Genomic DNA, 26822 nt, shown 5'->3' with positions numbered 1-26822 from the left:
ATGTCTCCAAAAGAGAATCAAGCATGTGTACAGGGGCATAAACGCAGCAGTGATAGGATTGGAGAGGTTCGGTGAGCAAATGAAGACCCTTTGAAGTCATATTGCATGGTACGCATTACACGGGTCTCAACTCTCCAGGTTTAAGGTATTCTTCCTTCAGCTAAAACATGCATGTGGAACCCAAGTATGATCAACCATGTGAACGGGAGACGTGTTCAAATATGTCTCAGTTTTCCTCCCCTGGTACTCGGGTGCAACATTCCAGACGCTTTACTAACACTCTCCCCACTTGGAGAGTCAGCACCTTTAACCTCCTGTTTGGCCCAGTTTGCAATTTCTGCGGAAGATGAACAGGAATAGCGAGAACCAATGAGAGACTAGCTGGAGGTGTCTGGACGGGCAAATTTAACTCTCATTTCCCACCAGGAAGAGGAATTAACCAAAGGCTCAGCATGCCGGGCCGGAACCAGATTAGGGCCTGAAGCCATCCTGCGGTGTTGCGGCCAGCTCAAAAGAAAGCGAGTTGAAGAAAGGAGCTCAGGGGCACTGTAATTCACAAACCTGCAGAGTTATAAATGACAGCTATCGTCCAAAAATACACTGAAGTAAGGCTGCCAAGAGGACTTGAAAGCGGGGCAGAATTGCAAGAAACCGATTTCAGGAGGTAGACTGGAATTGCATTGAAAGCATAGGAAAAGAGGCAGAACGTCCACAATGATGCACTTGGCCAAAAAGGGCGTATGCGTTTTTTCCTGAATATATTCAGGAAAAAACGCATACGCCCTTTTTGGCCAACCAAGCAAGCTTGCAAAGGAAATCTGCACTACAATGAAGTCTCACTTCCCCCCGGTCAAAAGGGCCATCTGAAAAAAGTGTAAAATCCAGAAAGGCAGGACAGGCCATGGAGAACTGGGAGCCTTGTTATGCTGATGGGCGGGATGTAAATTGCCAACAACCACTCGGGAGAAGTGTATGGTGTTTCCTGAAACATCTAAAAAACAAAGCAACAGAACCTAGGGTACTTCCACTTATGGTCCTATAGATTAGGGAAATTAAAATCAAAAAGACACAGCCACCCCAAAGTTTGGAACGGCTCTGTTTACAAGAACCTCGTTTACAGTACAAGTTGAACATCGCAGAAAGTGAAAAATGGATAAAGAACTTGTGGTACTTACGTACAATGCAGTATCACTCAGCAATGAAATCTATGTCATCAGGCCCGTAGCAGCATAATGAGTAGATTCAGGTACGATGATTCTAACTGAAATAAGTCACACAGAAAAAGAAACATCATAAGATATCAGTAATACACGGAATGTAAACTTGGCTACACAGGAACTGAATTACAGAACAGAACAGGTTCTCAAATTTAGAAAACCAACTTATGCTTGCTTAAGGGAAAAGGTGAGTTGGGGTGCTGCATAAAACCAGAGATTGAAATGAGCACAGATAAAGTTCCTTAAGCCAAATATGGAATAGACAAGAGCTACTCCTTGCTCAACGAAATGGACTCAACACCGCATATTAAACGCCTAAGAATGTACCTGACTAGTAAGTATCTTAAAACCTATGGATTGCTATGTCTCCGAAAGAGAATCAAGCATGTGTACAGGGGCATAAACGCAGCAGTGATAGGATTGGAGAGGTTCGGTGAGCAAATGAAGACCCTTTGAAGTCATATTGCATGGTACCCATTCCACGGGTTTCAACTACCCAGGTTTTAGGTATTCTTCCTTCAGCTAAAACATGCATGTGGAACCCAGAGTATGATCAACCGTGTGATCGGGAGACGTGTTCAAATATGTCTCAGTTTTCCTCCCCTGGTACTCGGGTGCAACATTCCAGACGCTTTACTAACACTCTCCCCACTTGGAGAGTCAGCGCCTTTAACCTCCTGTTTGGCACAGTTTGCAATTTCTGCGGAAGATGAACAGGAATAGCGAGAACCAATGAGAGACTAGCTGGAGGTGTCTGGACGGGCAAATTTAACTCTCATTTCCCACCAGGAAGAGGAAATAACCAGAGGGTCAGCGTGCCATGCCGGAACCAGATTAGGGCCTGAAGCCATCCTGCGGTGTTGCGGCCAGGTCACAAGAAAGCAAGTTGAAGAAAGGAGCTCAGGGGCACTGTAATTCACAAACCTGCAGAGTAATAAATGACAGCTATCGTCCAAAAATATACTGAAGTAAAGCTGCCAAGAGGACTTGAAAGCGGGGCAGAATTGCAGGAAACCGATTTCAGGAGGTAGACTGGAATTGCATTGAAAGCATAGGAAAAGAGGCAGAACGTCCACAATGATGCACTTGGCCAAAAAGGGCGTATGCGTTTTTTCCTGAATATATTCAGGAAAAAACGCATACGCCCTTTTTGGCCAACCAAGCAAGCTTGCAAAGGAAATCTGCACTACAATGAAGTCTCACTTCCCCCCGGTCAAAAGGGCCATCTGAAAAAAGTGTAAAATCCAGAAAGGCAGGACAGGCCATGGAGAACTGGGAGCCTTGTTATGCTGATGGGCGGGATGTCAATTGCCAACAGACACTCGGGAGAAGTGTATGGTGTTTCCTGAAACATCTAAAAAACAAAGCAACAGAGCCTAGGGCACTTCCACTTATGGTCCTATAGCTTAGGGAAATTAAAATCAAAAAGACACAGCCACCCCAAAGTTTGGGACGCCTCTGTTTACAAGAACCTCGTTTACCGTACAAGTTCAATATCACAGAAAGTGAAAAATGGATAAAGAACTTGTGGTACTTACGTACAATGCAGTATCACTCAGCAATGAAATCTATGTCATCAGGCCCGTAGCAGCATAATGAGTAGATTCAGGTACGATGATTCTAACTGAAATAAGTCACACAGAAAAAGAAACATCATAAGATATCAGTAATACACGGAATGTAAACTTGGCTACACAGGAACTGAATTACAGAACAGAACAGGTTCTCAAATTTAGAAAACCAACTTATGCTTGCTTAAGGGGAAAGGTGAGTTGGGGTGCTGCATAAAACCAGAGATTGAAATGAGCACAGATAAAGTTCCTTAAGCCAAATATGGAATAGACAAGAGCTACTCCTTGCTCAACGAAATGGACTCAACACCGCATATTAAACGCCTAAGAATGTACCTGACTAGTAAGTATCTTAAAACCTATGGATTGCTATGTCTCCGAAAGAGAATCAAGCATGTGTACAGGGGCATAAACGCAGCAGTGATAGGATTGGAGAGGTTCGGTGAGCAAATGAAGACCCTTTGAAGTCATATTGCATGGTACCCATTCCACGGGTTTCAACTACCCAGGTTTTAGGTATTCTTCCTTCAGCTAAAACATGCATGTGGAACCCAGAGTATGATCAACCGTGTGATCGGGAGACGTGTTCAAATATGTCTCAGTTTTCCTCCCCTGGTACTCGGGTGCAACATTCCAGACGCTTTACTAACACTCTCCCCACTTGGAGAGTCAGCGCCTTTAACCTCCTGTTTGGCACAGTTTGCAATTTCTGCGGAAGATGAACAGGAATAGCGAGAACCAATGAGAGACTAGCTGGAGGTGTCTGGACGGGCAAATTTAACTCTCATTTCCCACCAGGAAGAGGAAATAACCAAAGGCTCAGCGTGCCGTACCGGAACCAGATTAGGGCCTGAAGCCATCCTGCGGTGTTGCGGCCAGCTCAAAAGAAAGCGAGTTGAAGAAAGGAGCTCAGGGGCACTGTAATTCACAAACCTGCAGAGTTATAAATGACAGCTATCGTCCAAAAATAGACTGAAGTAAGGCTGCCAAGAGGACTTGAAAGCGGGGCAGAATTGCAGGAAACCGATTTCAGGAGGTAGACTGGAATTGCATTGAAAGCATAGGAAAAGAGGCAGAACGTCCACAATGATGCACTTGGCCAAAAAGGGCGTATGCGTTTTTTCCTGAATATATTCAGGAAAAAACGCATACGCCCTTTTTGGCCAACCAAGCAAGCTTGCAAAGGAAATCTGCACTACAATGAAGTCTCACTTCCCCCCGGTCAAAAGGGCCATCTGAAAAAAGGGTAAAATCCAGAAAGGCAGGACAAGCCATGGAGAACTGGGAGCCTTGTTATGCTGATGGGCGGGATGTAAATTGCCAACAGACACTCGGGAGAAGTGTATGGTGTTTCCTTAAACATCTAAAAAACAAAGCAACAGAGCCTAGGGCACTGCCACTTATGGTCCTATAGCTTAGGGAAATTAAAATCAAAAAGACACAGCCACCCCAAAGTTTGGGACGCCTCTGTTTACAAGAACCTCGTTTACAGTACAAGTTCAACATCGCAGAAAGTGAAAAATGGATAAAGAAGTTGTGGTATTTACTTACAAAGCAATATCACTCAGCAATGAAATCTATGTCATCAGGGCCTTAGCAGCACAATGAGTGGATTCAGGTATGATGATTCTAACTGAAATAAGTCACACAGAAAAAGAAACATCATAAGATATCAGTAATACACGGAATGTAAACTTGGCTACACAGGAACTGAATTACAGAACAGAACAGGGTCTCAAATTTAGAAAACCAACTTATGCTTGCTTAAGGGTAAAGGTGAGTTGGGGTGCTGCATAAAACCAGAGATTGAAATGAGCACAGATAAAGTTCCTTAAGCCAAATATGGAATAGACAAGAGCTACTCCTTGCTCAACGAAATGGACTCAACACCGCATATTAAACGCCTAAGAATGTACCTGACTAGTAAGTATCTTAAAACCTATGGATTGCTATGTCTCCGAAAGAGAATCAAGCATGTATACAGGGGCATAAACGCAGCAGTGATAGGATTGGAGAGGTTCAGTGAGCAAATGAAGACCCTTTGAAGTCATATTGCATGGTACCCATTCCACGGGTTTCAACTACCCAGGTTTTAGGTATTCTTCCTTCAGCTAAAACATGCATGGGGAACCCAGAGTATGATCAACCGTGTGATCGGGAGACGTGTTCAAATATGTCTCAGTTTTCCTCCCCTGGTACTCGGGTGCAACATTCCATACACTTTACTAACTCTCTCCCCACTTGGAGAGTCAGCGCCTTTAACCTCCTGTTTGGCACAGTTTGCAATTTCTGCGGAAGATGAACAGGAATAGCGAGAACCAATGAGAGGCTAGCTGGAGGTGTCTGGACGGGCAAATTTAACTCTCATTTCCCACCAGGAAGAGGAAATAACCAAAGGCTCAGTGTGCCGGGCCGGAACCAGATTAGGGCCTGAAGCCATCCTGCGGTGTTGCGGCCAGCTCAAAAGAAAGCGAGTTGAAGAAAGGAGCTCAGGGGCACTGTAATTCACAAACCTGCAGAGTTATAAATGACAGCTATCGTCCAAAAATAGACTGAAGTTAGGCTGCCAAGAGGACTTGAAAGCGGGGCAGAATTGCAGGAAACCGATTTCAGGAGGTAGACTGGAATTGCATTGAAAGCATAGGAAAAGAGGCAGAACGTCCACAATGATGCACTTGGCCAAAAAGTGCGTATGCATTTTTTCCTGAATATATTCAGGAAAAAACGCATACGCCCTTTTTGGCCAACCAAGCAAGCTTGCAAAGGAAATCTGCACTACAATGAAGTCTCACTTCCCCCCGGTCAAAAGGGCCATCTGAAAAAAGGGTAAAATCCAGAAAGGCAGGACAGGCCATGGAGAACTGGGAGCCTTGTTATGCTGATGGGCGGGATGTAAATTGCCAACAACCACTCGGGAGAAGTGTATGGTGTTTCCTGAAACATCTAAAAAACAAAGCAACAGAACCTAGGGCACTTCCACTTATGGTCCTATAGCTTAGGGAAATTAAAATCAAAAAGACACAGCCACCCCAAAGTTTGGGACGCCTCCGTTTACAAGAACCTCGTTTACAGTACAAGTTCAACATCGCAGAAAGTGAAAAATGGAGAAAGAAGTTGTGGTATTTACTTACAAAGCAATATCACTCAGCAATGAAATCTGTGTCATCAGGCCCTTAGCAGCACAATGAGTGGATTCAGGTATGATGATTCTAACTGAAATAAGTCACACAGAAAAAGAAACATCATAAGATATCAGTAATACACGGAATGTAAACTTGGCTACACAGGAACTGAATTACAGAACAGAACAGGTTCTCAAATTTAGAAAACCAACTTATGCTTGCTTAAGGGGAAAGGTGACTTGGGGTGCTGCATAAAACCAGAGATTGAAATGAGCACAGATAAAGTTCCTTAAGCCAAATATGGAATAGACAAGAGCTACTCCTTGCTCAACGAAATGGACTCAACACCGCATATTAAACGCCTAAGAATGTACCTGACTAGTAAGTATCTTAAAACCTATGGATTGCTATGTCTCCGAAAGAGAATCAAGCATGTGTACAGGGGCATAAACGCAGCAGTGATAGGATTGGAGAGGTTCGGTGAGCAAATGAAGACCCTTTGAAGTCATATTGCATGGTACCCATTCCACGGGTTTCAACTACCCAGGTTTTAGGTATTCTTCCTTCAGCTAAAACATGCATGTGGAACCCAGAGTATGATCAACCGTGTGATCGGGAGACGTGTTCAAATATGTCTCAGTTTTCCTCCCCTGGTACTCGGGTGCAACATTCCAGACGCTTTACTAACACTCTCCCCACTTGGAGAGTCAGCGCCTTTAACCTCCTGTTTGGCACAGTTTGCAATTTCTGCGGAAGATGAACAGGAATAGCGAGAACCAATGAGAGACTAGCTGGAGGTGTCTGGACGGGCAAATTTAACTCTCATTTCCCACCAGGAAGAGGAAATAACCAGAGGGTCAGCGTGCCATGCCGGAACCAGATTAGGGCCTGAAGCCATCCTGCGGTGTTGCGGCCAGGTCACAAGAAAGCAAGTTGAAGAAAGGAGCTCAGGGGCACTGTAATTCACAAACCTGCAGAGTAATAAATGACAGCTATCGTCCAAAAATATACTGAAGTAAAGCTGCCAAGAGGACTTGAAAGCGGGGCAGAATTGCAGGAAACCGATTTCAGGAGGTAGACTGGAATTGCATTGAAAGCATAGGAAAAGAGGCAGAACGTCCACAATGATGCACTTGGCCAAAAAGGGCGTATGCGTTTTTTCCTGAATATATTCAGGAAAAAACGCATACGCCCTTTTTGGCCAACCAAGCAAGCTTGCAAAGGAAATCTGCACTACAATGAAGTCTCACTTCCCCCCGGTCAAAAGGGCCATCTGAAAAAAGTGTAAAATCCAGAAAGGCAGGACAGGCCATGGAGAACTGGGAGCCTTGTTATGCTGATGGGCGGGATGTCAATTGCCAACAGACACTCGGGAGAAGTGTATGGTGTTTCCTGAAACATCTAAAAAACAAAGCAACAGAGCCTAGGGCACTTCCACTTATGGTCCTATAGCTTAGGGAAATTAAAATCAAAAAGACACAGCCACCCCAAAGTTTGGGACGCCTCTGTTTACAAGAACCTCGTTTACCGTACAAGTTCAATATCACAGAAAGTGAAAAATGGATAAAGAACTTGTGGTACTTACGTACAATGCAGTATCACTCAGCAATGAAATCTATGTCATCAGGCCCGTAGCAGCATAATGAGTAGATTCAGGTACGATGATTCTAACTGAAATAAGTCACACAGAAAAAGAAACATCATAAGATATCAGTAATACACGGAATGTAAACTTGGCTACACAGGAACTGAATTACAGAACAGAACAGGTTCTCAAATTTAGAAAACCAACTTATGCTTGCTTAAGGGGAAAGGTGAGTTGGGGTGCTGCATAAAACCAGAGATTGAAATGAGCACAGATAAAGTTCCTTAAGCCAAATATGGAATAGACAAGAGCTACTCCTTGCTCAACGAAATGGACTCAACACCGCATATTAAACGCCTAAGAATGTACCTGACTAGTAAGTATCTTAAAACCTATGGATTGCTATGTCTCCGAAAGAGAATCAAGCATGTGTACAGGGGCATAAACGCAGCAGTGATAGGATTGGAGAGGTTCGGTGAGCAAATGAAGACCCTTTGAAGTCATATTGCATGGTACCCATTCCACGGGTTTCAACTACCCAGGTTTTAGGTATTCTTCCTTCAGCTAAAACATGCATGTGGAACCCAGAGTATGATCAACCGTGTGATCGGGAGACGTGTTCAAATATGTCTCAGTTTTCCTCCCCTGGTACTCGGGTGCAACATTCCAGACGCTTTACTAACACTCTCCCCACTTGGAGAGTCAGCGCCTTTAACCTCCTGTTTGGCACAGTTTGCAATTTCTGCGGAAGATGAACAGGAATAGCGAGAACCAATGAGAGACTAGCTGGAGGTGTCTGGACGGGCAAATTTAACTCTCATTTCCCACCAGGAAGAGGAAATAACCAAAGGCTCAGCGTGCCGTACCGGAACCAGATTAGGGCCTGAAGCCATCCTGCGGTGTTGCGGCCAGCTCAAAAGAAAGCGAGTTGAAGAAAGGAGCTCAGGGGCACTGTAATTCACAAACCTGCAGAGTTATAAATGACAGCTATCGTCCAAAAATAGACTGAAGTAAGGCTGCCAAGAGGACTTGAAAGCGGGGCAGAATTGCAGGAAACCGATTTCAGGAGGTAGACTGGAATTGCATTGAAAGCATAGGAAAAGAGGCAGAACGTCCACAATGATGCACTTGGCCAAAAAGGGCGTATGCGTTTTTTCCTGAATATATTCAGGAAAAAACGCATACGCCCTTTTTGGCCAACCAAGCAAGCTTGCAAAGGAAATCTGCACTACAATGAAGTCTCACTTCCCCCCGGTCAAAAGGGCCATCTGAAAAAAGGGTAAAATCCAGAAAGGCAGGACAAGCCATGGAGAACTGGGAGCCTTGTTATGCTGATGGGCGGGATGTAAATTGCCAACAGACACTCGGGAGAAGTGTATGGTGTTTCCTTAAACATCTAAAAAACAAAGCAACAGAGCCTAGGGCACTGCCACTTATGGTCCTATAGCTTAGGGAAATTAAAATCAAAAAGACACAGCCACCCCAAAGTTTGGGACGCCTCTGTTTACAAGAACCTCGTTTACAGTACAAGTTCAACATCGCAGAAAGTGAAAAATGGATAAAGAAGTTGTGGTATTTACTTACAAAGCAATATCACTCAGCAATGAAATCTATGTCATCAGGGCCTTAGCAGCACAATGAGTGGATTCAGGTATGATGATTCTAACTGAAATAAGTCACACAGAAAAAGAAACATCATAAGATATCAGTAATACACGGAATGTAAACTTGGCTACACAGGAACTGAATTACAGAACAGAACAGGGTCTCAAATTTAGAAAACCAACTTATGCTTGCTTAAGGGTAAAGGTGAGTTGGGGTGCTGCATAAAACCAGAGATTGAAATGAGCACAGATAAAGTTCCTTAAGCCAAATATGGAATAGACAAGAGCTACTCCTTGCTCAACGAAATGGACTCAACACCGCATATTAAACGCCTAAGAATGTACCTGACTAGTAAGTATCTTAAAACCTATGGATTGCTATGTCTCCGAAAGAGAATCAAGCATGTGTACAGGGGCATAAACGCAGCAGTGATAGGATTGGAGAGGTTCAGTGAGCAAATGAAGACCCTTTGAAGTCATATTGCATGGTACCCATTCCACGGGTTTCAACTACCCAGGTTTTAGGTATTCTTCCTTCAGCTAAAACATGCATGGGGAACCCAGAGTATGATCAACCGTGTGATCGGGAGACGTGTTCAAATATGTCTCAGTTTTCCTCCCCTGGTACTCGGGTGCAACATTCCAGACACTTTACTAACTCTCTCCCCACTTGGAGAGTCAGCGCCTTTAACCTCCTGTTTGGCACAGTTTGCAATTTCTGCGGAAGATGAACAGGAATAGCGAGAACCAATGAGAGGCTAGCTGGAGGTGTCTGGACGGGCAAATTTAACTCTCATTTCCCACCAGGAAGAGGAAATAACCAAAGGCTCAGTGTGCCGGGCCGGAACCAGATTAGGGCCTGAAGCCATCCTGCGGTGTTGCGGCCAGCTCAAAAGAAAGCGAGTTGAAGAAAGGAGCTCAGGGGCACTGTAATTCACAAACCTGCAGAGTTATAAATGACAGCTATCGTCCAAAAATAGACTGAAGTTAGGCTGCCAAGAGGACTTGAAAGCGGGGCAGAATTGCAGGAAACCGATTTCAGGAGGTAGACTGGAATTGCATTGAAAGCATAGGAAAAGAGGCAGAACGTCCACAATGATGCACTTGGCCAAAAAGTGCGTATGCATTTTTTCCTGAATATATTCAGGAAAAAACGCATACGCCCTTTTTGGCCAACCAAGCAAGCTTGCAAAGGAAATCTGCACTACAATGAAGTCTCACTTCCCCCCGGTCAAAAGGGCCATCTGAAAAAAGGGTAAAATCCAGAAAGGCAGGACAGGCCATGGAGAACTGGGAGCCTTGTTATGCTGATGGGCGGGATGTAAATTGCCAACAACCACTCGGGAGAAGTGTATGGTGTTTCCTGAAACATCTAAAAAACAAAGCAACAGAACCTAGGGCACTTCCACTTATGGTCCTATAGCTTAGGGAAATTAAAATCAAAAAGACACAGCCACCCCAAAGTTTGGGACGCCTCCGTTTACAAGAACCTCGTTTACAGTACAAGTTCAACATCGCAGAAAGTGAAAAATGGAGAAAGAAGTTGTGGTATTTACTTACAAAGCAATATCACTCAGCAATGAAATCTGTGTCATCAGGCCCTTAGCAGCACAATGAGTGGATTCAGGTATGATGATTCTAACTGAAATAAGTCACACAGAAAAAGAAACATCATAAGATATCAGTAATACACGGAATGTAAACTTGGCTACACAGGAACTGAATTACAGAACAGAACAGGTTCTCAAATTTAGAAAACCAACTTATGCTTGCTTAAGGGGAAAGGTGACTTGGGGTGCTGCATAAAACCAGAGATTGAAATGAGCACAGATAAAGTTCCTTAAGCCAAATATGGAATAGACAAGAGCTACTCCTTGCTCAACGAAATGGACTCAACACCGCATATTAAACGCCTAAGAATGTACCTGACTAGTAAGTATCTTAAAACCTATGGATTGCTATGTCTCCGAAAGAGAATCAAGCATGTGTACAGGGGCATAAACGCAGCAGTGATAGGATTGGAGAGGTTCGGTGAGCAAATGAAGACCCTTTGAAGTCATATTGCATGGTACCCATTCCACGGGTTTCAACTACCCAGGTTTTAGGTATTCTTCCTTCAGCTAAAACATGCATGGGGAACCCAGAGTATGATCAACCGTGTGATCGGGAGACGTGTTCAAATATGTCTCAGTTTTCCTCCCCTGGTACTCGGGTGCAACATTCCAGACACTTTACTAACTCTCTCCCCACTTGGAGAGTCAGCGCCTTTAACCTCCTGTTTGGCACAGTTTGCAATTTCTGCGGAAGATGAACAGGAATAGCGAGAACCAATGAGAGGCTAGCTGGAGGTGTCTGGACGGGCAAATTTAACTCTCATTTCCCACCAGGAAGAGGAAATAACCAAAGGCTCAGTGTGCCGGGCCGGAACCAGATTAGGGCCTGAAGCCATCCTGCGGTGTTGCGGCCAGCTCAAAAGAAAGCGAGTTGAAGAAAGGAGCTCAGGGGCACTGTAATTCACAAACCTGCAGAGTTATAAATGACAGCTATCGTCCAAAAATAGACTGAAGTTAGGCTGCCAAGAGGACTTGAAAGCGGGGCAGAATTGCAGGAAACCGATTTCAGGAGGTAGACTGGAATTGCATTGAAAGCATAGGAAAAGAGGCAGAACGTCCACAATGATGCACTTGGCCAAAAAGTGCGTATGCATTTTTTCCTGAATATATTCAGGAAAAAACGCATACGCCCTTTTTGGCCAACCAAGCAAGCTTGCAAAGGAAATCTGCACTACAATGAAGTCTCACTTCCCCCCGGTCAAAAGGGCCATCTGAAAAAAGGGTAAAATCCAGAAAGGCAGGACAGGCCATGGAGAACTGGGAGCCTTGTTATGCTGATGGGCGGGATGTAAATTGCCAACAACCACTCGGGAGAAGTGTATGGTGTTTCCTGAAACATCTAAAAAACAAAGCAACAGAACCTAGGGCACTTCCACTTATGGTCCTATAGCTTAGGGAAATTAAAATCAAAAAGACACAGCCACCCCAAAGTTTGGGACGCCTCCGTTTACAAGAACCTCGTTTACAGTACAAGTTCAACATCGCAGAAAGTGAAAAATGGAGAAAGAAGTTGTGGTATTTACTTACAAAGCAATATCACTCAGCAATGAAATCTGTGTCATCAGGCCCTTAGCAGCACAATGAGTGGATTCAGGTATGATGATTCTAACTGAAATAAGTCACACAGAAAAAGAAACATCATAAGATATCAGTAATACACGGAATGTAAACTTGGCTACACAGGAACTGAATTACAGAACAGAACAGGTTCTCAAATTTAGAAAACCAACTTATGCTTGCTTAAGGGGAAAGGTGACTTGGGGTGCTGCATAAAACCAGAGATTGAAATGAGCACAGATAAAGTTCCTTAAGCCAAATATGGAATAGACAAGAGCTACTCCTTGCTCAACGAAATGGACTCAACACCGCATATTAAACGCCTAAGAATGTACCTGACTAGTAAGTATCTTAAAACCTATGGATTGCTATGTCTCCGAAAGAGAATCAAGCATGTGTACAGGGGCATAAACGCAGCAGTGATAGGATTGGAGAGGTTCGGTGAGCAAATGAAGACCCTTTGAAGTCATATTGCATGGTACCCATTCCACGGGTTTCAACTACCCAGGTTTTAGGTATTCTTCCTTCAGCTAAAACATGCATGTGGAACCCAGAGTATGATCAACCGTGTGATCGGGAGACGTGTTCAAATATGTCTCAGTTTTCCTCCCCTGGTACTCGGGTGCAACATTCCAGACGCTTTACTAACACTCTCCCCACTTGGAGAGTCAGCGCCTTTAACCTCCTGTTTGGCACAGTTTGCAATTTCTGCGGAAGATGAACAGGAATAGCGAGAACCAATGAGAGACTAGCTGGAGGTGTCTGGACGGGCAAATTTAACTCTCATTTCCCACCAGGAAGAGGAAATAACCAGAGGGTCAGCGTGCCATGCCGGAACCAGATTAGGGCCTGAAGCCATCCTGCGGTGTTGCGGCCAGGTCACAAGAAAGCAAGTTGAAGAAAGGAGCTCAGGGGCACTGTAATTCACAAACCTGCAGAGTAATAAATGACAGCTATCGTCCAAAAATATACTGAAGTAAAGCTGCCAAGAGGACTTGAAAGCGGGGCAGAATTGCAGGAAACCGATTTCAGGAGGTAGACTGGAATTGCATTGAAAGCATAGGAAAAGAGGCAGAACGTCCACAATGATGCACTTGGCCAAAAAGGGCGTATGCGTTTTTTCCTGAATATATTCAGGAAAAAACGCATACGCCCTTTTTGGCCAACCAAGCAAGCTTGCAAAGGAAATCTGCACTACAATGAAGTCTCACTTCCCCCCGGTCAAAAGGGCCATCTGAAAAAAGTGTAAAATCCAGAAAGGCAGGACAGGCCATGGAGAACTGGGAGCCTTGTTATGCTGATGGGCGGGATGTCAATTGCCAACAGACACTCGGGAGAAGTGTATGGTGTTTCCTGAAACATCTAAAAAACAAAGCAACAGAGCCTAGGGCACTTCCACTTATGGTCCTATAGCTTAGGGAAATTAAAATCAAAAAGACACAGCCACCCCAAAGTTTGGGACGCCTCTGTTTACAAGAACCTCGTTTACCGTACAAGTTCAATATCACAGAAAGTGAAAAATGGATAAAGAACTTGTGGTACTTACGTACAATGCAGTATCACTCAGCAATGAAATCTATGTCATCAGGCCCGTAGCAGCATAATGAGTAGATTCAGGTACGATGATTCTAACTGAAATAAGTCACACAGAAAAAGAAACATCATAAGATATCAGTAATACACGGAATGTAAACTTGGCTACACAGGAACTGAATTACAGAACAGAACAGGTTCTCAAATTTAGAAAACCAACTTATGCTTGCTTAAGGGGAAAGGTGAGTTGGGGTGCTGCATAAAACCAGAGATTGAAATGAGCACAGATAAAGTTCCTTAAGCCAAATATGGAATAGACAAGAGCTACTCCTTGCTCAACGAAATGGACTCAACACCGCATATTAAACGCCTAAGAATGTACCTGACTAGTAAGTATCTTAAAACCTATGGATTGCTATGTCTCCAAAAGAGAATCAAGCATGTGTACAGGGGCATAAACGCAGCAGTGATAGGATTGGAGAGGTTCGGTGAGCAAATGAAGACCCTTTGAAGTCATATTGCATGGTACCCATTCCACGGGTTTCAACTACCCAGGTTTTAGGTATTCTTCCTTCAGCTAAAACATGCATGTGGAACCCAGAGTATGATCAACCGTGTGATCGGGAGACGTGTTCAAATATGTCTCAGTTTTCCTCCCCTGGTACTCGGGTGCAACATTCCAGACGCTTTACTAACACTCTCCCCACTTGGAGAGTCAGCGCCTTTAACCTCCTGTTTGGCACAGTTTGCAATTTCTGCGGAAGATGAACAGGAATAGCGAGAACCAATGAGAGACTAGCTGGAGGTGTCTGGACGGGCAAATTTAACTCTCATTTCCCACCAGGAAGAGGAAATAACCAAAGGCTCAGCGTGCCGTACCGGAACCAGATTAGGGCCTGAAGCCATCCTGCGGTGTTGCGGCCAGCTCAAAAGAAAGCGAGTTGAAGAAAGGAGCTCAGGGGCACTGTAATTCACAAACCTGCAGAGTTATAAATGACAGCTATCGTCCAAAAATAGACTGAAGTAAGGCTGCCAAGAGGACTTGAAAGCGGGGCAGAATTGCAGGAAACCGATTTCAGGAGGTAGACTGGAATTGCATTGAAAGCATAGGAAAAGAGGCAGAACGTCCACAATGATGCACTTGGCCAAAAAGGGCGTATGCGTTTTTTCCTGAATATATTCAGGAAAAAACGCATACGCCCTTTTTGGCCAACCAAGCAAGCTTGCAAAGGAAATCTGCACTACAATGAAGTCTCACTTCCCCCCGGTCAAAAGGGCCATCTGAAAAAAGGGTAAAATCCAGAAAGGCAGGACAAGCCATGGAGAACTGGGAGCCTTGTTATGCTGATGGGCGGGATGTAAATTGCCAACAGACACTCGGGAGAAGTGTATGGTGTTTCCTTAAACATCTAAAAAACAAAGCAACAGAGCCTAGGGCACTGCCACTTATGGTCCTATAGCTTAGGGAAATTAAAATCAAAAAGACACAGCCACCCCAAAGTTTGGGACGCCTCTGTTTACAAGAACCTCGTTTACAGTACAAGTTCAACATCGCAGAAAGTGAAAAATGGAGAAAGAAGTTGTGGTATTTACTTACAAAGCAATATCACTCAGCAATGAAATCTGTGTCATCAGGCCCTTAGCAGCACAATGAGTGGATTCAGGTATGATGATTCTAACTGAAATAAGTCACACAGAAAAAGAAACATCATAAGATATCAGTAATACACGGAATGTAAACTTGGCTACACAGGAACTGAATTACAGAATAGAACAGGGTCTCAAATTTAGAAAATCAACTTATGCTTGCTTAAGGGGAAAGGTGAGTTGGGGTGCTGCATAAAACCAGAGATTGAAATGAGCACAGATAAAGTTCCTTAAGCCAAATATGGAATAGACAAGAGCTACTCCTTGCTCAATGAAATGGACTCAACACCCCATATTAAACGCCTAAGAATGTACCTGACTAGTAAGTATCTTAAAACCTATGGATTGCTATGTCTCCGAAAGAGAATCAAGCATGTGTACAGGGGCATAAACGCAGCAGTGATAGGATTGGATAGGTTCGGTGAGTAAATGAAGACCCTTTGAAGTCATATTGCATGGTACCCATTCCACGGGTTTCAACTACCCAGGTTTAAGGTATTCTTCCTTCAGCTAAAACATGCATGTGGAACCCAGAGTATGATCAACCATGTGATCGGGAGACGTGTTCAAATATGTCTCAGTTTTCGTACCCTGGTACTCGGGTGCAACATTCCAGATGCTTTACTAACACTCTCCCGACTTGGAGAGTCAGTCCCTTTAACCTCCTGTTTGGCCCAGTTTGCAATTTCTGTGGAAGATGAACAGGAATAGCGAAAACCAATGAGAGACTAGCTGGAGGTGTCTGGATGGGCAAATTTAACTCTCATTTCCCACCAGGAAGAGGAATTAACCAAAGGCTCAGCGTGCCGGGCCGGAACCAGATTAGGGCCTGAAGCCATCCTGCGGTGTTGCGGCCAGGTCACAAGAAAGCGAGTTGAAGAAAGGAGCTCAGGGGCACTGTAATTCACAAACCTGCAGAGTTATAAATGAGAGCTATCGTCCAAAAATAGACTGAAGTAAGGCTGCCAAGAGGACTTGAAAGCGGGGCAGAATTGCAGGAAACCGATTTCAGGAGGTAGACGGGAATTGCATTGAAAGCATAGGAAAAGAGGCAGAACGTCCACAATGATGCACTTGGCCAAAAAGGGCGTATGCGTTTTTTCCTGAATATATTCAGGAAAAAACGCATACGCCCTTTTTGGCCAACCAAGCAAGCTTGCAAAGGAAATCTGCACTACAATGAAGTCTCACTTCCCCCCGGTCAAAAGGGCCATCTGAAAAAAGTGTAAAATCCAGAAAGGCAGGACAGGCCATGGAGAACTGGGAGCCTTGTTATGCTGATGGGCGGGATGTAAATTACCAACAGACACTCAGGAGAAGTGTATGGTGTTTCCTGAAACATCTAAAAAACAAAGCAACAGAGCCTAGGGCACTGCCACTTATGGTCCTATAGCTTAGGGAAATTAAAATCAAAAAGACACAGCCACCCCAAAGTTTGGGACGCCTCTGTTTACAAGAACTTCGTTTACAGTACAAGTTCAACATCGCAGAAAGTGAAAAATGGATAAAGAAGTTGTGGTATTTACTTACAAAGCAATATCACTCAGCAATGAAATCTATGTCATCAGGCCCTTAGCAGCACAATGAGTGGATTCAGGTATGATGATTCTAACTGAAATAAGTCACACAGAAAAAGAAACATCATAAGATATCAGTAATACACGGAATGTAAACTTGGCTACACAGGAACTGAATTACAGAACAGAACAGGGTCTCAAATTTAGAAAACCAACTTATGCTTGCTTAAGGGGAAAGGTGAGTTGGGGTGCTGCATAAAACCAGAGATTGAAATGAGCACAGATAAAGTTCCTTAAGCCAAATATGGAATAGACAAGAGCTACTCCTTGCTCAACGAAATGGACTCAACACCGCATATTAAACGCCTAAGAATGTACCTGACTAGTAAGTATCTTAAAACCTATGGATTGCTATGTCTCCGAAAGAGAATCAAGCATGTGTACAGGGGCATAAACGCAGCAGTGATAGGATTGGAGAGGTTCGTGAGCAAATGAAGACCCTTTGAAGTCATATTGCATGGTACCCATTCCACGGGTTTCAACTACCCAGGTTTTAGGTATTCTTCCTTCAGCTAAAACATGCATGTGGAACCCAGAGTATGATCAACCATGTGATCGGGAGACGTGTTCAAATATGTCTCAGTTTTCGTACCCTGGTACTCGGGTGCAACATTCCAGATGCTTTACTAACACTCTCCCCACTTGGAGAGTCAGCGCCTTTAACCTCCTGTTTGGCACAGTTTGCAATTTCTGCGGAAGATGAACAGGAATAGCGAGAACCAATGAGAGACTAGCTGGAGGTGTCTGGACGGGCAAATTTAACTCTCATTTCCCACCAGGAAGAGGAAATAACCAAAGGCTCAGCGTGCCGTACCGGAACCAGATTAGGGCCTGAAGCCATCCTGCGGTGTTGCGGCCAGCTCAAAAGAAAGCGAGTTGAAGAAAGGAGCTCAGGGGCACTGTAATTCACAAACCTGCAGAGTTATAAATGACAGCTATCGTCCAAAAATAGACTGAAGTAAGGCTGCCGAGAGGACTTGAAAGCGGGGCAGAATTGCAGGAAACCGATTTCAGGAGGTAGACTGGAATTGCATTGAAAGCATAGGAAAAGAGGCAGAACGTCCACAATGATGCACTTGGCCAAAAAGGGCGTATGCGTTTTTTCCTGAATATATTCAGGAAAAAACGCATACGCCCTTTTTGGCCAACCAAGCAAGCTTGCAAAGGAAATCTGCACTACAATGAAGTCTCACTTCCCCCCGGTCAAAAGGGCCATCTGAAAAAAGGGTAAAATCCAGAAAGGCAGGACAAACCATGGAGAACTGGGAGCCTTGTTATGCTGATGGGCGGGATGTAAATTGCCAACAGACACTCGGGAGAAGTGTATGGTGTTTCCTTAAACATCTAAAAAACAAAGCAACAGAGCCTAGGGCACTGCCACTTATGGTCCTATAGCTTAGGGAAATTAAAATCAAAAAGACACAGCCACCCCAAAGTTTGGGACGCCTCTGTTTACAAGAACCTCGTTTACAGTACAAGTTCAACATCGCAGAAAGTGAAAAATGGATAAAGAAGTTGTGGTATTTACTTACAAAGCAATATCACTCAGCAATGAAATCTATGTCATCAGGGCATTAGCAGCACAATGAGTGGATTCAGGTATGATGATTCTAACTGAAATAAGTCACACAGAAAAAGAAACATCATAAGATATCAGTAATACACGGAATGTAAACTTGGCTACACAGGAACTGAATTACAGAACAGAACAGGGTCTCAAATTTAGAAAACCAACTTATGCTTGCTTAAGGGGAAAGGTGAGTTGGGGTGCTGCATAAAACCAGAGATTGAAATGAGCACAGATAAAGTTCCTTAAGCCAAATATGGAATAGACAAGAGCTACTCCTTGCTCAATGAAATGGACTCAACACCCCATATTAAACGCCTAAGAATGTACCTGACTAGTAAGTATTTTAAAACCTATGGATTGCTATGTCTCCGAAAGAGAATCAAGCATGTGTACAGGGGCATAAACGCAGCAGTGATAGGATTGGAGAGGTTCGGTGAGCAAATGAAGACCCTTTGAAGTCATATTGCATGGTACCCATTCCACGGGTTTCAACTACCCAGGTTTAAGGTATTCTTCCTTCAGCTAAAACATGCATGTGGAACCCAGAGTATGATCAACCGTGTGATCGGGAGACGTGTTCAAATATGTCTCAGTTTTCCTCCCCTGGTACTCGGGTGCAACATTCCAGATGCTTTACTAACACTCTCCCGACTTGGAGAGTCAGTCCCTTTAACCTCCTGTTTGGCCCAGTTTGCAATTTCTGTGGAAGATGAACAGGAATAGCGAGAACAAATGAGAGACTAGCTGGAGGTGTCTGGATGGGCAAATTTAACTCTCATTTCCCACCAGAAAGAGGAATTAACCAAAGGCTCAGCGTGCCGGGCCGGAACCAGATTAGGGCCTGAAGCCATCCTGCGGTGTTGCGGCCAGGTCACAAGAAAGCGAGTTGAAGAAAGGAGCTCAGGGGCACTGTAATTCACAAACCTGCAGAGTTATAAATGAGAGCTATCGTCCAAAAATAGACTGAAGTAAGGCTGCCAAGAGGACTTGAAAGCGGGGCAGAATTGCAGGAAACCGATTTCAAGAGGTAGACGGGAATTGCATTGAAAGCATAGGAAAAGAGGCAGAACGTCCACAATGATGCACTTGGCCAAAAAGGGCGTATGCGTTTTTTCCTGAATATATTCAGGAAAAAACGCATACGCCCTTTTTGGCCAACCAAGCAAGCTTGCAAAGGAAATCGGCACTACAATGAAGTCTCACTTCCCCCCGGTCAAAAGGGCCATCTGAAAAAAGTGTAAAATCCAGAAAGGCAGGACAGGCCATGGAGAACTGGGAGCCTTGTTATGCTGATGGGCGGGATGTAAATTACCAACAGACACTCAGGAGAAGTGTATGGTGTTTCCTGAAACATCTAAAAAACAAAGCAACAGAGCCTAGGGCACTTCCACTTATGGTCCTATAGCTTAGGGAAATTAAAATCAAAAAGACACAGCCACCCCAAAGTTTGGGACGCCTCTGTTTACAAGAACTTCGTTTACAGTACAAGTTCAACATCGCAGAAAGTGAAAAATGGATAAAGAAGTTGTGGTATTTACTTACAAAGCAATATCACTCAGCAATGAAATCTATGTCATCAGGCCCTTAGCAGCACAATGAGTGGATTCAGGTATGATGATTCTAACTGAAATAAGTCACACAGAAAAAGAAACATCATAAGATATCAGTAATACACGGAATGGAAACTTGGCTACACAGGAACTGAATTACAGAACAGAACAGGATCTCAAATTTAGAAAACCAACTTATGCTTGCTTAAGGGGAAAGGTGAGTTGGGGTGCTGCATAAAACCAGAGATTGAAATGAGCACAGATAAAGTTCCTTAAGCCAAATATGGAATAGACAAGAGCTACTCCTTGCTCAACGAAATGGACTCAACACCGCATATTAAACGCCTAAGAATGTACCTGACTAGTAAGTATCTTAAAACCTATGGATTGCTATGTCTCCGAAAGAGAATCAAGCATGTGTACAGGGGCATAAACGCAGCAGTGATAGGATTGGAGAGGTTCGTGAGCAAATGAAGACCCTTTGAAGTCATATTGCATGGTACCCATTCCACGGGTTTCAACTACCCAGGTTTTAGGTATTCTTCCTTCAGCTAAAACATGCATGTGGAACCCAGAGTATGATCAACCATGTGATCGGGAGACGTGTTCAAATATGTCTCAGTTTTCGTACCCTGGTACTCGGGTGCAACATTCCAGATGCTTTACTAACACTCTCCCCACTTGGAGAGTCAGCGCCTTTAACCTCCTGTTTGGCACAGTTTGCAATTTCTGCGGAAGATGAACAGGAATAGCGAGAACCAATGAGAGACTAGCTGGAGGTGTCTGGACGGGCAAATTTAACTCTCATTTCCCACCAGGAAGAGGAAATAACCAAAGGCTCAGCGTGCCGTACCGGAACCAGATTAGGGCCTGAAGCCATCCTGCGGTGTTGCGGCCAGCTCAAAAGAAAGCGAGTTGAAGAAAGGAGCTCAGGGGCACTGTAATTCACAAACCTGCAGAGTTATAAATGACAGCTATCGTCCAAAAATAGACTGAAGTAAGGCTGCCGAGAGGACTTGAAAGCGGGGCAGAATTGCAGGAAACCGATTTCAGGAGGTAGACTGGAATTGCATTGAAAGCATAGGAAAAGAGGCAGAACGTCCACAATGATGCACTTGGCCAAAAAGGGCGTATGCGTTTTTTCCTGAATATATTCAGGAAAAAACGCATACGCCCTTTTTGGCCAACCAAGCAAGCTTGCAAAGGAAATCTGCACTACAATGAAGTCTCACTTCCCCCCGGTCAAAAGGGCCATCTGAAAAAAGGGTAAAATCCAGAAAGGCAGGACAAACCATGGAGAACTGGGAGCCTTGTTATGCTGATGGGCGGGATGTAAATTGCCAACAGACACTCGGGAGAAGTGTATGGTGTTTCCTTAAACATCTAAAAAACAAAGCAACAGAGCCTAGGGCACTGCCACTTATGGTCCTATAGCTTAGGGAAATTAAAATCAAAAAGACACAGCCACCCCAAAGTTTGGGACGCCTCTGTTTACAAGAACCTCGTTTACAGTACAAGTTCAACATCGCAGAAAGTGAAAAATGGATAAAGAAGTTGTGGTATTTACTTACAAAGCAATATCACTCAGCAATGAAATCTATGTCATCAGGGCCTTAGCAGCACAATGAGTGGATTCAGGTATGATGATTCTAACTGAAATAAGTCACACAGAAAAAGAAACATCATAAGATATCAGTAATACACGGAATGTAAACTTGGCTACACAGGAACTGAATTACAGAACAGAACAGGGTCTCAAATTTAGAAAACCAACTTATGCTTGCTTAAGGGGAAAGGTGAGTTGGGGTGCTGCATAAAACCAGAGATTGAAATGAGCACAGATAAAGTTCCTTAAGCCAAATATGGAATAGACAAGAGCTACTCCTTGCTCAATGAAATGGACTCAACACCCCATATTAAACGCCTAAGAATGTACCTGACTAGTAAGTATCTTAAAACCTATGGATTGCTATGTCTCCGAAAGAGAATCAAGCATGTGTACAGGGGCATAAACGCAGCAGTGATAGGATTGGAGAGGTTCGGTGAGCAAATGAAGACCCTTTGAAGTCATATTGCATGGTACCCATTCCACGGGTTTCAACTACCCAGGTTTAAGGTATTCTTCCTTCAGCTAAAACATGCATGTGGAACCCAGAGTATGATCAACCATGTGATCGGGAGACGTGTTCAAATATGTCTCAGTTTTCGTACCCTGGTACTCGGGTGCAACATTCCAGATGCTTTACTAACACTCTCCTGACTTGGAGAGTCAGTCCCTTTAACCTCCTGTTTGGCCCAGTTTGCAATTTCTGTGGAAGATGAACAGGAATAGCGAGAACCAATGAGAGACTAGCTGGAGGTGTCTGGATGGGCAAATTTAACTCTCATTTCCCACCAGGAAGAGGAATTAACCAAAGGCTCAGCGTGCCGGGCCGGAACCAGATTAGGGCCTGAAGCCATCCTGCGGTGTTGCGGCCAGGTCACAAGAAAGCGAGTTGAAGAAAGGAGCTCAGGGGCACTGTAATTCACAAACCTGCAGAGTTATAAATGAGAGCTATCGTCCAAAAATAGACTGAAGTAAGGCTGCCAAGAGGACTTGAAAGCGGGGCAGAATTGCAAGAAACCGATTTCAGGAGGTAGACTGGAATTGCATTGAAAGCATAGGAAAAGAGGCAGAACGTCCACAATGATGCACTTGGCCAAAAAGGGCGTATGCGTTTTTTCCTGAATATATTCAGGAAAAAACGCATACGCCCTTTTTGGCCAACCAAGCAAGCTTGCAAAGGAAATCTGCACTACAATGAAGTCTAACTTCCCCCGGTCAAAAGGGCCATCTGAAAAAAGTGTAAAATCCAGAAAGGCAGGACAGGCCATGGAGAACTGGGAGCCTTGTTATGCTGATGGGCGGGATGTAAATTACCAACAGACACTCAGGAGAAGTGTATGGTGTTTCCTGAAACATCTAAAAAACAAAGCAACAGAGCCTAGGGCACTGCCACTTATGGTCCTATAGCTTAGGGAAATTAAAATCAAAAAGACACAGCCACCCCAAAGTTTGGGACGCCTCTGTTTACAAGAACTTCGTTTACAGTACAAGTTCAACATCGCAGAAAGTGAAAAATGGATAAAGAAGTTGTGGTATTTACTTACAAAGCTATATCACTCAGCAATGAAATCTATGTCATCAGGCCCTTAGCAGCACAATGAGTGGATTCAGGTATGATGATTCTAACTGAAATAAGTCACACAGAAAAAGAAACATCATAAGATATCAGTAATACACGGAATGTAAACTTGGCTACACAGGAACTGAATTACAGAACAGAACAGGGTCTCAAATTTAGAAAACCAACTTATGCTTGCTTAAGGGGAAAGGTGAGTTGGGGTGCTGCATAAAACCAGAGATTGAAATGAGCACAGATAAAGTTCCTTAAGCCAAATATGGAATAGACAAGAGCTACTCCTTGCTCAACGAAATGGACTCAACACCGCATATTAAACGCCTAAGAATGTACCTGACTAGTAAGTATCTTAAAACCTATGGATTGCTATGTCTCCGAAAGAGAATCAAGCATGTGTACAGGGGCATAAACGCAGCAGTGATAGGATTGGAGAGGTTCGTGAGCAAATGAAGACCCTTTGAAGTCATATTGCATGGTACCCATTCCACGGGTTTCAACTACCCAGGTTTAAGGTATTCTTCCTTCAGCTAAAACATGCATGTGGAACCCAGAGTATGATCAACCATGTGATCGGGAGACGTGTTCAAATATGTCTCAGTTTTCCTCCCCTGGTACTCGGGTGCAACATTCCAGATGCTTTACTAACACTCTCCCGACTTGGAGAGTCAGTCCCTTTAACCTCCTGTTTGGCCCAGTTTGCAATTTCTGTGGAAGATGAACAGGAATAGCGAGAACCAATGAGAGACTAGCTGGAGGTGTCTGGATGGGCAAATTTAACTCTCATTTCCCACCAGGAAGAGGAATTAACCAAAGGCTCAGCGTGCCGGGCCGGAACCAGATTAGGGCCTGAAGCCATCCTGCGGTGTTGCGGCCAGGTCACAAGAAAGCGAGTTGAAGAAAGGAGCTCAGGGGCACTGTAATTCACAAACCTGCAGAGTTATAAATGAGAGCTATCGTCCAAAAATAGACTGAAGTAAGGCTGCCAAGAGGACTTGAAAGCGAGGCAGAATTGCAGGAAACCGATTTCAGGAGGTAGACTGGAATTGCATTGAAAGCATAGGAAAAGAGGCAGAACGTCCACAATGATGCACTTGGCCAAAAAGGGCGTATGCGTTTTTTCCTGAATATATTCAGGAAAAAACGCATACGCCCTTTTTGGCCAACCAAGCAAGCTTGCAAAGGAAATCTGCACTACAATGAAGTCTCACTTCCCCCCGGTCAAAAGGGCCATCTGAAAAAAGGGTAAAATCCAGAAAGGCAGGACAAGCCATGGAGAACTGGGAGCCTTGTTATGCTGATGGGCGGGATGTAAATTGCCAACAGACACTCGGGAGAAGTGTATGGTGTTTCCTTAAACATCTAAAAAACAAAGCAACAGAGCCTAGGGCACTGCCACTTATGGTCCTATAGCTTAGGGAAATTAAAATCAAAAAGACACAGCCACCCCAAAGTTTGGGACGCCTCTGTTTACAAGAACCTCGTTTACAGTACAAGTTCAACATCGCAGAAAGTGAAAAATGGATAAAGAAGTTGTGGTATTTACTTACAAAGCAATATCACTCAGCAATGAAATCTATGTCATCAGGGCCTTAGCAGCACAATGAGTGGATTCAGGTATGATGATTCTAACTGAAATAAGTCACACAGAAAAAGAAACATCATAAGATATCAGTAATACACGGAATGTAAACTTGGCTACACAGGAACTGAATTACAGAACAGAACAGGGTCTCAAATTTAGAAAACCAACTTATGCTTGCTTAAGGGTAAAGGTGAGTTGGGGTGCTGCATAAAACCAGAGATTGAAATGAGCACAGATAAAGTTCCTTAAGCCAAATATGGAATAGACAAGAGCTACTCCTTGCTCAACGAAATGGACTCAACACCGCATATTAAACGCCTAAGAATGTACATGACTAGTAAGTATCTTAAAACCTATGGATTGCTATGTCTCCGAAAGAGAATCAAGCATGTGTACAGGGGCATAAACGCAGCAGTGATAGGATTGGAGAGGTTCAGTGAGCAAATGAAGACCCTTTGAAGTCATATTGCATGGTACCCATTCCACGGGTTTCAACTACCCAGGTTTTAGGTATTCTTCCTTCAGCTAAAACATGCATGGGGAACCCAGAGTATGATCAACCGTGTGATCGGGAGACGTGTTCAAATATGTCTCAGTTTTCCTCCCCTGGTACTCGGGTGCAACATTCCAGACACTTTACTAACTCTCTCCCCACTTGGAGAGTCAGCGCCTTTAACCTCCTGTTTGGCACAGTTTGCAATTTCTGCGGAAGATGAACAGGAATAGCGAGAACCAATGAGAGACTAGCTGGAGGTGTCTGGACGGGCAAATTTAACTCTCATTTCCCACCAGGAAGAGGAAATAACCAAAGGCTCAGTGTGCCGGGCCGGAACCAGATTAGGGCCTGAAGCCATCCTGCGGTGTTGCGGCCAGCTCAAAAGAAAGCGAGTTGAAGAAAGGAGCTCAGGGGCACTGTAATTCACAAACCTGCAGAGTTATAAATGACAGCTATCGTCCAAAAATAGACTGAAGTTAGGCTGCCAAGAGGACTTGAAAGCGGGGCAGAATTGCAGGAAACCGATTTCAGGAGGTAGACTGGAATTGCATTGAAAGCATAGGAAAAGAGGCAGAACGTCCACAATGATGCACTTGGCCAAAAAGTGCGTATGCATTTTTTCCTGAATATATTCAGGAAAAAACGCATACGCCCTTTTTGGCCAACCAAGCAAGCTTGCAAAGGAAATCTGCACTACAATGAAGTCTCACTTCCCCCCGGTCAAAAGGGCCATCTGAAAAAAGGGTAAAATCCAGAAAGGCAGGACAGGCCATGGAGAACTGGGAGCCTTGTTATGCTGATGGGCGGGATGTAAATTGCCAACAACCACTCGTGAGAAGTGTATGGTGTTTCCTGAAACATCTAAAAAACAAAGCAACAGAACCTAGGGCACTTCCACTTATGGTCCTATAGCTTAGGGAAATTAAAATCAAAAAGACACAGCCACCCCAAAGTTTGGGACGCCTCTGTTTACAAGAACCTCGTTTACAGTACAAGTTCAACATCGCAGAAAGTGAAAAATGGAGAAAGAAGTTGTGGTATTTACTTACAAAGCAATATCACTCAGCAATGAAATCTGTGTCATCAGGCCCTTAGCAGCACAATGAGTGGATTCAGGTATGATGATTCTAACTGAAATAAGTCACACAGAAAAAGAAACATCATAAGATATCAGTAATACACGGAATGTAAACTTGGCTACACAGGAACTGAATTACAGAACAGAACAGGGTCTCAAATTTAGAAAACCAACTTATGCTTGCTTAAGGGGAAAGGTGAGTTGGGGTGCTGCATAAAACCAGAGATTGAAATGAGCACAGATAAAGTTCCTTAAGCCAAATATGGAATAGACAAGAGCTACTCCTTGCTCAATGAAATGGACTCAACACCCCATATTAAACGCCTAAGAATGTACCT

General features: G+C 44.0%; 1 long non-coding RNA gene across 2 annotated transcripts in view; it reads right to left on the bottom strand.

Moving 5' to 3' along the window:
* LOC307190093 overlaps window positions 1-26822 on the bottom strand; it is a 1314632-nt gene that overhangs the window by 24106 nt on the left and 1263704 nt on the right. Inside the window, exon 5 of one of the 2 annotated variants that reach the window (XR_013829370.1) lies at window positions 24906-24957. The exons of the other annotated variant lie outside the window; for it this stretch is intronic. This is a non-coding gene — a long non-coding RNA (uncharacterized lncRNA). Of the gene's footprint in view, window positions 1-24905; window positions 24958-26822 lie in introns of those variants that run through there. 2 annotated transcript variants of the gene reach the window in all.

Source organism: Stenella coeruleoalba (assembly GCF_951394435.1).
Source record: "Stenella coeruleoalba genome assembly, chromosome: 8".
In the NCBI taxonomy this organism is placed as follows: domain Eukaryota; kingdom Metazoa; phylum Chordata; class Mammalia; order Artiodactyla; family Delphinidae; genus Stenella; species Stenella coeruleoalba.
Note: the sequence above shows the minus strand (reverse complement) of the source record. Positions and strands in the feature narration are given on the sequence as shown.